The sequence below is a fragment of the Choristoneura fumiferana genome, chromosome Z (genome assembly GCF_025370935.1).
Source record: "Choristoneura fumiferana chromosome Z, NRCan_CFum_1, whole genome shotgun sequence".
NCBI classification, from domain to species: Eukaryota; Metazoa; Arthropoda; class Insecta; order Lepidoptera; family Tortricidae; genus Choristoneura; species Choristoneura fumiferana.
The window spans coordinates 5,011,069-5,024,396 of NC_133472.1; the positions used below are offsets into that span (position 1 = coordinate 5,011,069).

General features: G+C 42.1%; 1 pseudogene; it reads left to right on the forward strand.

Moving 5' to 3' along the window:
- The first annotated feature begins 1,190 nt into the window (after nt 1–1,190).
- Nucleotides 1,191–6,528, forward strand: LOC141440653 (uncharacterized; annotated as a pseudogene).
- The last annotated feature ends 6,800 nt before the right edge of the window (nt 6,529–13,328 follow it).

Genomic DNA, 13,328 nt, shown 5'->3' on the forward strand with positions numbered 1-13,328 from the left:
AAGTATATCTTTGTTCAACCTTCTCACTCTCCATACACCACAAATTTAGCCAAAAGTATATCTTTGTTCAACCTTCTCACTCTCCATACACCACAAATTTAGCCAATAGTATAATTTGTTCAACCTTCTCACTCTCCATACACCACAAATTTAGCCAAAAGAATATCTTTGTTCAACCTTCTCACTCTCCATACACCACAAATTTAGCCAAAAGTATATCTTTGTTCAACCTTCTCACTCTCCATACACCACAAATTTAGCCAAAAGTATATCTTTGTTCAACCTTCTCACTCTCCATACACCACAAATTTCACACTTCTGCAAAGATTTGCCACCCATAATATCTGTTTATGCAGTTAATTGCAGTTTTTAATACATTCAGTGAAAATAAGAACACCAAACTCGCGCGACAGATTTGACTTGATGGCGGGCGTCAGTGGCGTACGTCACATGCTGGCCAACATGGGGTGAAGTATAATGCGGCTAAATTAGCGTGTCGGGGTTGGTATATTAGGACAGAACATTAACCAACTCTTTTATTTGGCAAGAGTGTCTTAGTTTTCAATGTTGGTGCACAGTATGTTCATAATTCCATACATTGTGTTTTTATATGAAGTGTCGCTAGGGTGACAATATACTTGGCAGCAAAGAAATTGAGCCACCTTTGCAATTTTTATATTGTTTTTTATTATGATTGGTTTTGGGAGCCTTTCCGTATTTTTATTTCAACTCCAAATTTGTTACTTTTACGGTCATCCCGTGAAAACCATATAGAAAATACAAACTGAGACATGGATGCACAGAAATACCAAAAAAAGACACCAGCTTTGTGGTTTTTCTGTGGATCCATGTCTCAGTTTGTATTTTCTATATTAATATGTTGATTTTATGTTTTTTAGGTCGTTAAGTGTTATCATGGAAAAGTAAAAATTTGCAAGGGCGGCTCGATTTCTTTTCACCCGAGTATATTGTCACTATAACTATTTTTCTACATTTCAAAAGTTGATAGAAATGCCGACCAAAATCAGACCAAATAATATAACAACTAGGACATACCGCGAAGTTTTTGTAGATATCGATGTTCTTAAATATTGTAGATAATTTTTTGTTCCATCATCAATAGTTTCCGCAGCGCATGCGATAAAAGACATTTTGTGACTATTTTTTTACTACCTACTCAGTGACCCAAAATGAGTCTTGGCCTCCGAAACGAGAGCTTGTCTCTTAACCCGATCCTGCGCATCTTCACGCCAATTGCCGGCTTGAAGCTGTCGCAGATCCGCCTCCACAGCATCAGCCCAGCAATACTTCGGCCGACCAACCGGACGACGACCAGTTGGCCGTCCCAAATACGCCCTCTTGACCCTCGATCCTCCCCCATTCGCAGCAAGTGGCCGAGCCACCGAAGCCTGTGAGATTTAAATTCGCCGATTATATTAGGCTCAGCCACCAGCTCCTCAATCTTGGCATTCTTGCGGATCCTCCAAGTGTCATCGTCTCTTCTGACAGGTCCCAGGATCCATTATTATGCTGCAATTATCCCACTTTGGATAATTGTAGCATAATAATGGCACTTTGGGATAATTGTAGCAATCTATGGTGTTTTTTCTTTTAAATCAGTCCAGTAGTTTTTGAGTTTATTCGTAACAAATATCCCAAAATCCAAATATTTCCTCTTTATAAAATTAGTATAGCTGGATATATTATTAATTATTATAGCTAATGTTATCATTACAAATCAGATAAAATATCCCACTTATATTATAAATACGAAAGTTTGAAAGTTTGTTTGTGTGTTTTTTTTTACCTTATCACGAATAAGCCGCTGAACAGATTTAGATAAAATTCGGTATTAGATAGTTTAAGTCCCGGGGACGGACACATAGTAGTTTTGTCTCGGAAAATTGCATAGTTACCACGAGATAGCGATAAATGAATTCTATGCGGACGGAGTCGCGGGCAATAGCTAGCAACTAGTAATTGTAGTGTTTGACCATGTAACACCCATACTGTACATACATAAAAATTTGACAGAAAATCTTTTTATAGTATCGTTCTTAATAATATTGTTTTGTCTTATACCTATTGTAAATAAATGTAGTATTATTTCTTTCTTTCTTACATAACAAACGCAAAATTGTAATAAATGTACCAATGAAGAGGAGTCATGATAGCCTGGTGGATTGACCTATCCTATAGCCTCTCAAGCAGAGTGCCCCGGCTCACACCATAAATGGTGTCATTTTACAGCTGGAATTTCTTTTTTCGTAGAATCCCGGCCACACAGGATATTTTAGAGATGGCATACGTCGCATAGATATGATTCTGACCCTACGAGATGATGGCCGGAAAAGTACTGAAAATATTAAAGTTCAGTATCTAACCAACATAGTACAACATGGTCTTATTTTGGAATTGGAGCCTGGGGTGGTATGTAACAAATATTATCTATAGTTTAATTAAGGAGCCAAGGAGCTTTTTCGAAATGCGGCAAAACGTATATTGATGTACTCCACGACAGATACCTACGTCGTGGAGTACATCGATGTCTCCCGGGTACTTATTAAAAGTATGGTTTTAATGCTAACTTTTAGTGCATTTGTAAGTTACGAGACAGATAACTAATATTTAAAAGTTGATTGACCCTTCTGTAAGTTAGGACATTGAACTGCATTATTAAGCGATAACGAATACTAAAACATCGTCAATATAGGGAATATTACTAGAATGTTCTTAATGTAATTCGTTTTTTGATAAATAAATAAAATATATATAAGTACGTTACCAAGACGTCAAAAAATATATATTATACACCTTTATTTTATTTTGACGCTATGGCTATATAATTATGTATTTTGCATTCGACTGTACACACGAACAGCGATCAATGTACGAACATTTTTGCCGAGCATATTAATAGTATTTTATGCCGCAGTTGTATATTTGGCAAATGCAAAGAGAAGGTAAACAACAATAAACAAGTGAGAAATATGAAAATGTCAAAATTTATCTAAGTTAAATTTTGTTTTTGATTAACGTTTACTTGTCTGTGACGATGTTAAAAATACGCGTTACTTAAATGTCGGCAGGCATTGGATTAGTATGTTCGGAAAGTTTTTATTCTGTATAAAAACCATATAAAATAATGTGCCTAACTGGCACCTTAGCCTGTCCGAACGTACGAATTAAGAAAAAAAAAGTAAGTCGTTGCAGCAGGGCTACTACGAAACTCGAAACTCGAAGTTCGTGTCGTGCGGTCCCGCTGACACTTATACTATTTAATACGAGAGCGAGAGGAACGGTACGATATGAACTTCGAGTTTCGAGTTTCTTAGTAGCCCTGCAGCTGGGCTACTACGAAACTCTAGATTCGAAGTTCGTGTCGTGCGGTCCTCTGACACTTATACTATTTAATACGAGAGCGAGAGGGAAGGTACGATACGAACTTCAATTTTCGAACCTCGGAGTAGGCCCTCAGTATCGTTTTAGCACAATACGATACAGTGCTGTTATGGGGAATAGACAATATAGACTTTTCCAGAATCTTGTTATGTATGCTGTTATATTACTGTTCTTGATTAAGTCAATCACAGATTACAGTATAGGAGTAGAAAAGATCTTAACTATAAAAATGTAATCATTTTCGATGAATTTTTCAACACTAAATAAATTTCATAATCGATTTTTTTAAGAAAAAGGTTTGTTTGTATTTCAGATGGCAATACATAAAAATTTAATTTTCGTAAAAATCCACGCTCCTGCATCAGTACTTGATATGTACGGGCCCAAGTTTAACGTCACCCGATATTTTAAAGCAAACCATTTGGAATTCATTAATCCGAAAGAATTAATTTACCACATTCTACGTTTTTTCAATTTTTCTGAATCCCATGAAAAAGAATGGGTAAGACTCGTAAGGTAAATACTTTTTTATTTTTATTAACTCTGTAGGTATGTTTTTGAAATAAGTACCAGACAACTTTCCAGTTTCCTTTCGGTATTGTAAGCAAAGACAATTTATAAACTACGGTCGGGAAGGGAAAAGGTTCGTCAGTTTTCAAATATTTTAATTTAATAACACTTTACAAACTCATAACATTACCTTTCTAAACTAATTAACACAGCAGACTGTTTGTTATAAGTATACATGTATAATTTTCCAATAAATAGTCTGGTGTGTTAAATAGTTTAGACAGGTAAAATGTTGTGTTTGTCGTAGTAAGTGCATTTATCAAAATTTTACAAGAGAGGCAAATAAACATTTTGTTAAAAAAAAATCAGACACAGAGATCTTTTTCACACAAGACTTTTTTACACAATAGAGAAGTACTCGTATAGATGAATGATTGGTCTCGCGCGCTCGCTCGACTAGATTCCGCGCTACTTAAAAACAAAAAGGTTCGTGAATGCGGCAACTCAATATTGTAGTGTGCGTAAGTACGGTGTAAGACAATTTGCAAGGATGCTAGTGTGCGTGACGAATTGTGTTGCCAGCTGTTCCACTGATACCCGAATTATTGGGAAAATAAATTATTCTGTGGTCTAAGGTACTCATAGACATGACAACGAGCTACCCTCCACCTCAGTTGGAACTACTAGAGCTACAAGCTTGGAAGATTGGGGGTGGAGTGATCAGGTAGTTGACTGGAATGACAAAGAAAAGGAATTATTAAAGAGTAGCTGGAGGCCATCCACTTTAAGCACGTACATGCCAGCAATAAAAAGATGGGTGTTCTGAAAAATCTAATAAATAAGAAGTCCCCATGTGAACGAGATGTGGCCAGATACTTAGCAAGCTTAAATTTAGATCACAACTTAGTTTACAGTACAACTACATAAATCAGCACTCTCAACATATTGTGCTAGTTCCATCAATATAAGTAATAAGTTCCTCATAAAACAAATTTTAAAAGCTATTGAAAATGCTAAACCAATGTCCATTTAATCGGAGTGGGCTAACGCGTCGCAGCCGCAGCCCGACATCTTCGCCTGCGCCCGCGACTGGCCCCGCCCCCGCCTCCCGCAGCACGCCCGCTAGACCAGAGGATCCTCATGAAATCGTATCGACGTCCGAGATCCAGATGCCATATCCTCGAAGGGAAACTGAATTCTGAGCAAAAACTGAGGATAAGTAATCTTTGCCGCAAAGTAGGTCATGGCCCTTCACAATTGGCCGTGCAGTACCAGGAATTGAAACAGAAAACTCTACAGTTTCATAAGTCCCTTCAGGTACTCAAAGACAATCGAGACCTTTCACAGCAGTTACTGGACCTTAAAAAACGTATCGAAGAATCTTCGAAAACTACAGCGGACCTGTCTCCTTCGCCGAAGTCAAAAAAAGAAACGCGAAGACCTTTATACAGCCCAGTAACGTCAGCTCCGTAGCGATCTATCCCAGTGACAAAAAGAACCACTGAAACGTGCTTGAACTGAACCGCAAAAGTAACGTCATGTACAATAGCGATGCAGTTTAGTTTAGAGCCTAAACTGAATCTTATTAAGAGAGCGTGGTAGGCCCCCTGAACAATTGAAGCTGCAAGAAAGAGGTTTACACAAGACAGAAATGGGATTCGATTTGTAGCATTCGAAGATGGCGGATGTAGACAATATCTAATTTTGCTATTTCTGTTTCTTTGGCTAGTTGATGTATAATTTTGATAGTGTTTATGCGGCGATTAACCTTAACAGTGAACAGTGATTCCAAAATTCTATATTGCTCTTGTGTTTAATGCGCAGGTGGTCTCCACGTGTTTCTGGAATTTTACTATTAAGTTCCAAACTACAATTACCGTACAACGTCCCTCTCAAAGAGAGTTTACCTTGACACTGGCGAAATTGTCCTATTACTTAGGACAAAAGCCATATTTTAAAAGAGAAAAAAGAGACAGAAATGGCGGAGTAATCATCAGCACTGACACCAAGGCGGACATTGAGAAAAGTTGAAGCAGTCTGCGCAGCTGACCTCATCGGGGCTTACCATGGATGAACCGCACAAGCGCAAACCGAGGATAGTGGTTGTTGGAGTGCCTTCAGATATGCAGGAAACGGAAGTGTACAACTGCAACTTCCAACAAAACTTAGCCGGAACATTTGAAGGTATTGATATACGAAACCTTTATCAGATCTATTTAACTCAGCCATAAGTCGGGAAAAAAAGAGGCCGAGACCTGTAATTACGTAATAGAAGTACTGGCTCAAATACGTAAGGCCTTAATTACAAAGGAGAGAGTGTTCGTGCACTGGTCATCCTGTCCCGTTAGAGATTTAGCCCTGGTAACGAGGTGTTTTAAGAACCAGCAGTACGGGCACGCCGCCAAGTCCTGCCGACGGGAGACATTCATTTGTGGACACTGTGGAGAAACTGGGCATGCTATCAAATAATGCACCAGGACAGCCGAACCACCAAAATGTGCTACTTGTCTGCATTTCAAAAAACCGTGCGGCCACAAGACGGGTGACTCCGAATGTCCTGCTAGATTACTTGCAGAAAAGAGGTACCTTAATACCATTGACTATGATGGCGTCTAAGAGCGCCGTAAGTACTTAAATTTTAGTTTATTATTATTTCTTTTAGAACTTTATTTATTTACACATTATGACTTATGACTTAACCTTCCCGATTGATTGATGACCTAGATAATTTCTCTGTATCGGAGTCATCGCCATGTGATGTTAATTATAATCCTAATATTCATTATGCACATTTTATCCACACTTACAATCAATCGCACAATATCTAGGACAAAATGAAATAGACATGATGTCTTAATCAGCAATCTATGAACCAACACTAACCCATTAAAAATCCACTGACGCACAGTATTTATGTCTAACCTGATAATATCTTTTAAGTCAATATATTACAATTTTGTTATTTTGATTTTATCTAATTTCTACGTAGATACGAGTACTTCCTATTGTTACGTTCGTGGGGTGGGTTCGTGATTGAAAAGCACTTTTAACACCGATGAATAAGAGTAGGATTTATTTTCACACTGTTACTTAACTTTACAAAACACTTAAAAACAGTTCACAGTAATTTCGCACTCTAAAACTCACTTACAAGTCGTTTTGATTCTCTTCGATGTTTATCGCTCAGTATCGCATTCGAAACTGTTCTCCGCCGCAACCTCACCCGGCTTATATACCCCCGGTGAATCGGTCCACAAAGTTCGAGAACAGTCCAGCTAGGACGTCATACCTACATCTCGAATGTTCCGGAAACGAGTAGAGTGTCTGTCTCTTTCATGTGCTATCTCTCTCACACAGTTACTAGAATATTCCGGAAACAGGATGATCACTCTGTTTCTCTCACACATAAAGGCTATCCTTGTCACACACCTTCTCGAATGTTCTCAGTATAGCTGTCTCTTTCTAATCGTGCTATCTCTTTCACTCCTATTGAAAATTTCGCCATATACTGAAATGTACTTCAGAGGCCCATAAGGGGTCCTGAAAACGCCTGAAAACGGTTTTCAGGTTATGGTGTCATCGGATAGAGGGTGGCCTGAAACGGACTGAAAACATGTTTCAGGCGCCTGAAAACAACGGTAACTTGGGTGAAATTTTGATAAACTAATATGTGATAGAGCATCCTCTGAAACGGCCTGAAACCGTATTCCAGCCTACTGAAAACGCCTCCAATGGGTCGAAAAGCACGATCAAAGTTTCCACCTAACCCACCGCCGTAACACTGCCCCCTCCTAAGACATGCTCGTCCCGAGCATCATTAGATCCATGGTATTTGGCCAACCGATCAACATGAACAATCTTACAGGGGCTACGCGCGTTACGCTGTATCCGGTATGTGACATCGTTGATCCTAGTGACTACTTTGTACGGTCCTTCCCAACTCGGTGATAATTTCGGGACTTCCCTTTTTTTCGCATAGGGTTATGTAGCCACACCAACGATCCTTCCTCAAATCTCGTCTGGTTAGACTTCCGATCATATCTGGTCTTCATCTTTTCGCTGGCCTGCAGTCCGTGTTCACGAACATGATTGTGAACACCATCAATCCGGTTTCGCAGTTCACTTGCATATTCTGAAATCGTCTTTGGTGCATCTGGAGGTCGTCCTGTCAGTAGATCCGCAGGTAACCGCAATTCTCTTCCAAAATTAGCACACGCAGGTGTCACGGCCGTGCTTTCGTGAACTGCGGTCCGATATGACATTAAAAAGAGTGGAATATGCCTGTCCCAATCTTTTTGATGGCTGTCAACTACTTTGGCCAAATGTCGTTCCAGAGTCTGATTGAATCTCTCGACCATCCCGTCTGACTGTGGATGATAGGACGTAGTCCGAGTTTTATGAATTCCCATGACTCGGCAAGTCTCCTGAAACACCAGAGATTCAAAATTTCTTCCCTGATCGCTGTGGATCTCAAGAGGTACTCCATACCGACAAAATACTTCAGCCACTACGTTTCCGCTACTGTGACTGCCTCTTGATTTGGAATGGCAAACACTTCAGGCCATTTGGTGAAATAGTCCATGACCACAAGGATGTACTTGTTTCCGCGGTCAGAGATCGGGAACGGGCCTGCGACGTCCAAAGCAATTCTTTCCCAAGGTGCCCCCACATTATAAACTTTAAGCGCACCTCTACTGCGTGTATGTGGCCCCTTGACTGACGAGCAGCTAGTACACTTCCTACACCAGTCTTCCACATCTTCCCGACAGTGTATCCAGTAAAAGCGTTGTCGAATCTTCATCAGAGTCCTTTTTACTCCTAGATGCCCGCCGGAAATGCCATCATGAAAGGATCTTAAAACATCGCTAACTCTCTTTCTTGGTACGACCACTTGAAGGTGAGCATCCTTTCCGTTCGCTGACTCCCATTTCCTACACAGTACGCCATTGTGCATAATCAGACTTTCCCATTGCGCCCAGTAGCTCTTGGTCACTGTACTCATCGGAGCTACTTCACACCACTTTGGTTTGGGCATTCCACCGTTAATCCAGTCGTAAATGGGTTTTATGTCACGATCTTCCTGTTGTGCTTCTTGCATGACTGCGTCACTCCACTCTTCGCTAACAGTGTCGGTCCTCAACATCTTCACGCAGTCCTTATCCTCTTGTCTTAAACAGTGTTTGCAGTCATCCGGACAAGGCCTTCGGGAGAGGGCATCTGCATTTCCATGTGACTTTCCACTTCGATGCTCGATGGAAAAGTCATATTCCTGCAGTTGTTCGATCCAGCGTGCCACCGGACCCTCCGGGTTCTTGAACTCTAACAACCACTTTAAAGCAGCATGGTCAGTCCTGATTCGGAACTTGCGTCCAAGCAAATATTTGCTGAAATGCTGCAAAGTTTTAACGACTGCCAGCAATTCTCTCCGAGTGACGCAGTAATTTCTCTCGGGTTTCGATAACGATTTACTGAAATAGGCTATCACAACTTCTTGATCTCCTTTGTTTTGTGACAAGACTCCTCCGATGCCAGTATTGCTTGCATCAGTGTCAACAACAAACTCGTTATCCGGGTCGGGATATTCCAAAATCGGTGTTTCACAAAGTCTCTGTTTGAGATCTGAGAAGGCTGCTGCACACTGATCATCCCAATTAAATGGTCGTTTCTCTTCCGTCAGCTGGTGCAAAGGCTTTGCTATATCCGAGAAGTTCTTCACAAATCGTCGATAGTACGAGCAAAGTCCTAAAAAGGCACGCACTGCTGTCTTGTCTTTCGGTGTTGGCCAGTCCTTAACTGCACTTATCTTCTCAGGATCTGTCTGGATGCCTTCTGATGAAATTACATGTCCCAAGTAGTTAACCTTACGCTTGAAGAATGAGCATTTCTTCGGACTTAGTTTTAAATTTGCGTCACGCAACTTGGACAAAACTTGCTCCAGTTTCTTAAGGTGGTCATCGAAATTTTTACCTACAATTATGATGTCATCCAGATACACTAGGCAAGTATCACCCAGGAGTCCGGCAAGTATTTGCTCCATTAACCTCTCAAAAGTTGCCGGTGCATTGCACAACCCAAACGGCATAACATTAAACTGCCAAAGTCCTTTACCAGTTGAGAAGGCTGTTTTCTCTTTATCTTTGTCCTTGATTTCCACTTGCCAGTAGCCACTTTTCAAATCCAAGGTGGAAAACCATTTCTTGCCGTTTAAAGTGTCTAACGTGTCGTCTATCCTCGGCAATGGATAACTGTCCTTCTTGGTCACGTCGTTGAGTCTACGATAGTCAACGCAAAATCTCATAGTTCCATCCTTCTTTTTCACCAAGACTACTGGAGAACACCAAGGGCTGGTTGACGGTTCTATTACTTTGTCCCTCCTCATTTCCTTGATCATGTCTTCGACTTCTTTTTCTCGAGCTACTGGAACTCGCCGAGGTCGCTGTCGAATAGGCATGACATCTCCAGTGTCGATCTCGTGCTGCACTACTCCAGTTCTCCCGATATCACTGTCATGTGCAGAGAAGACACTCCTATAGCGCTTTAGTAGATTACGCGCCTTTAGAAGTTCTTCCTCCGTGAGATCATTCTCGCAGTTTTCCAATAATTTTCCAATATCCACAACTTCTTCTTGCAACTTGTTCTCGCTTGGCCCATGGCAACTCCGTATCCAAGAGATTGCCTCGCATGTCCCCATAAGGGTTCCTTTACTTAGGACGTGTTGAGTGTCACTTAAATTAAGAACCCTTATAAATGCTGCAGATGACGTCATTACCACTGTGCGAGCTGGTATCCACGGCTTACTGCCAGCTATTTTCTCTATTAACACGCAGGAATGAGATCCTTGTCTCATACCATATGGCAACTTCACTGGAACTAGGGCTTGCGATCTCGGTTGAAGTGTAGTCCTTCTAGCGCAGAAGACATGTCCACCCACTTCACCCTCCATAGGAACTTCATAAGCCCCAAATTTCAGCACGCCGCCTTTTAAGTCGATCTTACAATCGTACTTCCTCATAAAATCTAGACCAATAATACAGTCGTCTACGATGTCAGCAATGATGACTTTGTGCCAGTACTTCTTTTCTCCAATCTTTACTGACACTTCTTGCTCCCCTTGGACGGAAATGTTCTGGCCGGTAGCCGTTTGCAGCTGAAGATGCATTGGTCGGACTAGATGATCTCTGATCAGGTGTTTTAGCAGTCGAGAACTGATCACAGTCCGAGAAGCTCCGGTGTCGATAGTAAGGTGACATGGCACTCCACCAATTTCTCCTTTGACAGCCAGACTGTTCCCGTTGTTCGCCTGGGAGATCATAACTGGGACATTTTGACCACCAGCCAGCACTCGTCCCATAGTCCTGGCTTTTACTCGTTTCCCTGCTGCTGCCGCTCTGGATTACCAGAGCTTGCTGGCCTCTCCATTTGGTCCGAGTCTCGTCGCCTCCAATATCTTTTCGGGCAGCCAGATTGCATGTGTCCTCGTTCCCCGCAGTTGTAACACCGAGGTCCCGTTTCTCGAGGTGGAGCAATCGGCTCCCTGACAGCAACTTCGCGCACCCTGAAGGATCTTGTTGGGTCCTGACGTACAGCTTCCACCTCGAGGGCATGGGCAAGCGCATCCTTCAAACTCCCGTGGTGACCCAGTCGTACAGCAGCCCTCACTTCAAAGTCTCGAATCCCATCTATGAATGTCTGCACTAGCATTCCATCCGTAAAAGAGGATGAATCTCGGTATGCTTTTTGGACCAGTTTCTCTATTTCTAGGGCCCACTTTTGTAATGACTCATTACGACCCTGGGTCCTGTCCTTCAGTTGAGCTCTGTAGACGTGCTCTAGATGACTGTCACCGAAGCGTGCTTCTAAAGCTTCAAGGAGACGGTCGTGTGTCTTATTCTTTCCCAACGTTTCCAAGACACTAAGAGCTTCATCCCGTAGCGCCAAACTCAGTGCCGTTTTTGCATAATCCTTGCTCCAGCCATTCGTTTCCGCAACCAACTCGAATTGGTGCTTGTATGCGGCCCATGAAGAGGTACCATCAAATGGTGGTAACTTTAACTTTTCACCTCCTGTGGCTGGTGCACCCGATAAACTGGTGGTGCCGTTGGCCACTTTAATCTCCAACTTCTGGAGGCGATTCTCGTGGCCTTCTACCTTTTCGTTGACACCGTTGAGGCGCTTTTCGTGATTTTCGACTTTAATGTCAACTGCCACAATTTTATCCTGGACCTCAGCCATCTCCTTTTTCCATTCTGCGGTTGCGTCGTGTACCTCACGGAGGAGTTCGAACTGTTCTTTTGTTCCTCCTGTAGAATCCTAGCTTGTTCTCCTGAGCTTCCTTCTGACCCCGTAGCTCTTGCTGCAGGATTCTAGCTTGTTCCTCCTGCTTTCTAGCATGTTCCCTGCCTTCTAGCTTGTTCCTCCTGCCTTCTAGCTTGTTCCTCCTGCCTTCTAGCTTGTTCTTTCAGGAGGACCAGAATCGCACTGACGTCTATTTCCGGCTTTGGGGAAACTGCCACCGCTGTATCTGACGCTGCGGCGGTGTCTGTAGGGTCCCCAGCTGCGGCGCGGCTTCGGGTCTGCATCCTCTCCTTCTCTTCTTCTCGCGGAGTAAGCGGCATTTTCAATCCCACTTCTGACACCAAATGTTACGTTCGTGGGGTGGGTTCGTGATTGAAAAGCACTTTTAACACCGATGAATAAGAGTAGGATTTATTTTCACACTGTTACTTAACTTTACAAAACACTTAAAAACAGTTCACAGTAATTTCGCACTCTAAAACTCACTTACAAGTCGCTTTGATTCTCTTCGATGTTTATCGCTCGGTATCGCATTCGAAACTGTCCTCCGCCGCAACCTCACCCGGCTTATATACCCCCGTGAATCGGTCCACAAAGTTCGAGAACAGTCCAGCTAGGACGTCATACCTACATCTCGAATGTTCCGGAAACGAGTAGAGTGTCTGTCTCTTTCATGTGCTATCTCTCTCACACAGTTACTAGAATATTCCGGAAACAGGATCATCAGTCTGTTTCTCTCACACATATAGGCTATCCTTGTCACACACCTTCTCGAATGTTCTCAGTATAGCTGTCTCTTTCTAATCGTGCTATCTCTTTCACTCCTATTGAAAAATTTCGCCATATACTGAAATGTACTTCAGAGGCCCATAAGGGGTCCTGAAAACGCCTGAAAACGGGTTTTCAGGTTATGGCGTCATCGGATAGAGGGTGGCCTGAAACGGACTGAAAACATGTTTCAGGCGCCTGAAAACAACGGTAACTTGGGTGAAATTTTGATAAACTAATATGTGATAGAGCATCCTCTGAAACGGCCTGAAACCGTATTCCAGCCTACTGAAAACGCCTCCAATGGGTCGAAAAGCACGATCAAAGTTTCCACCTAACCCACCGCCGTAACA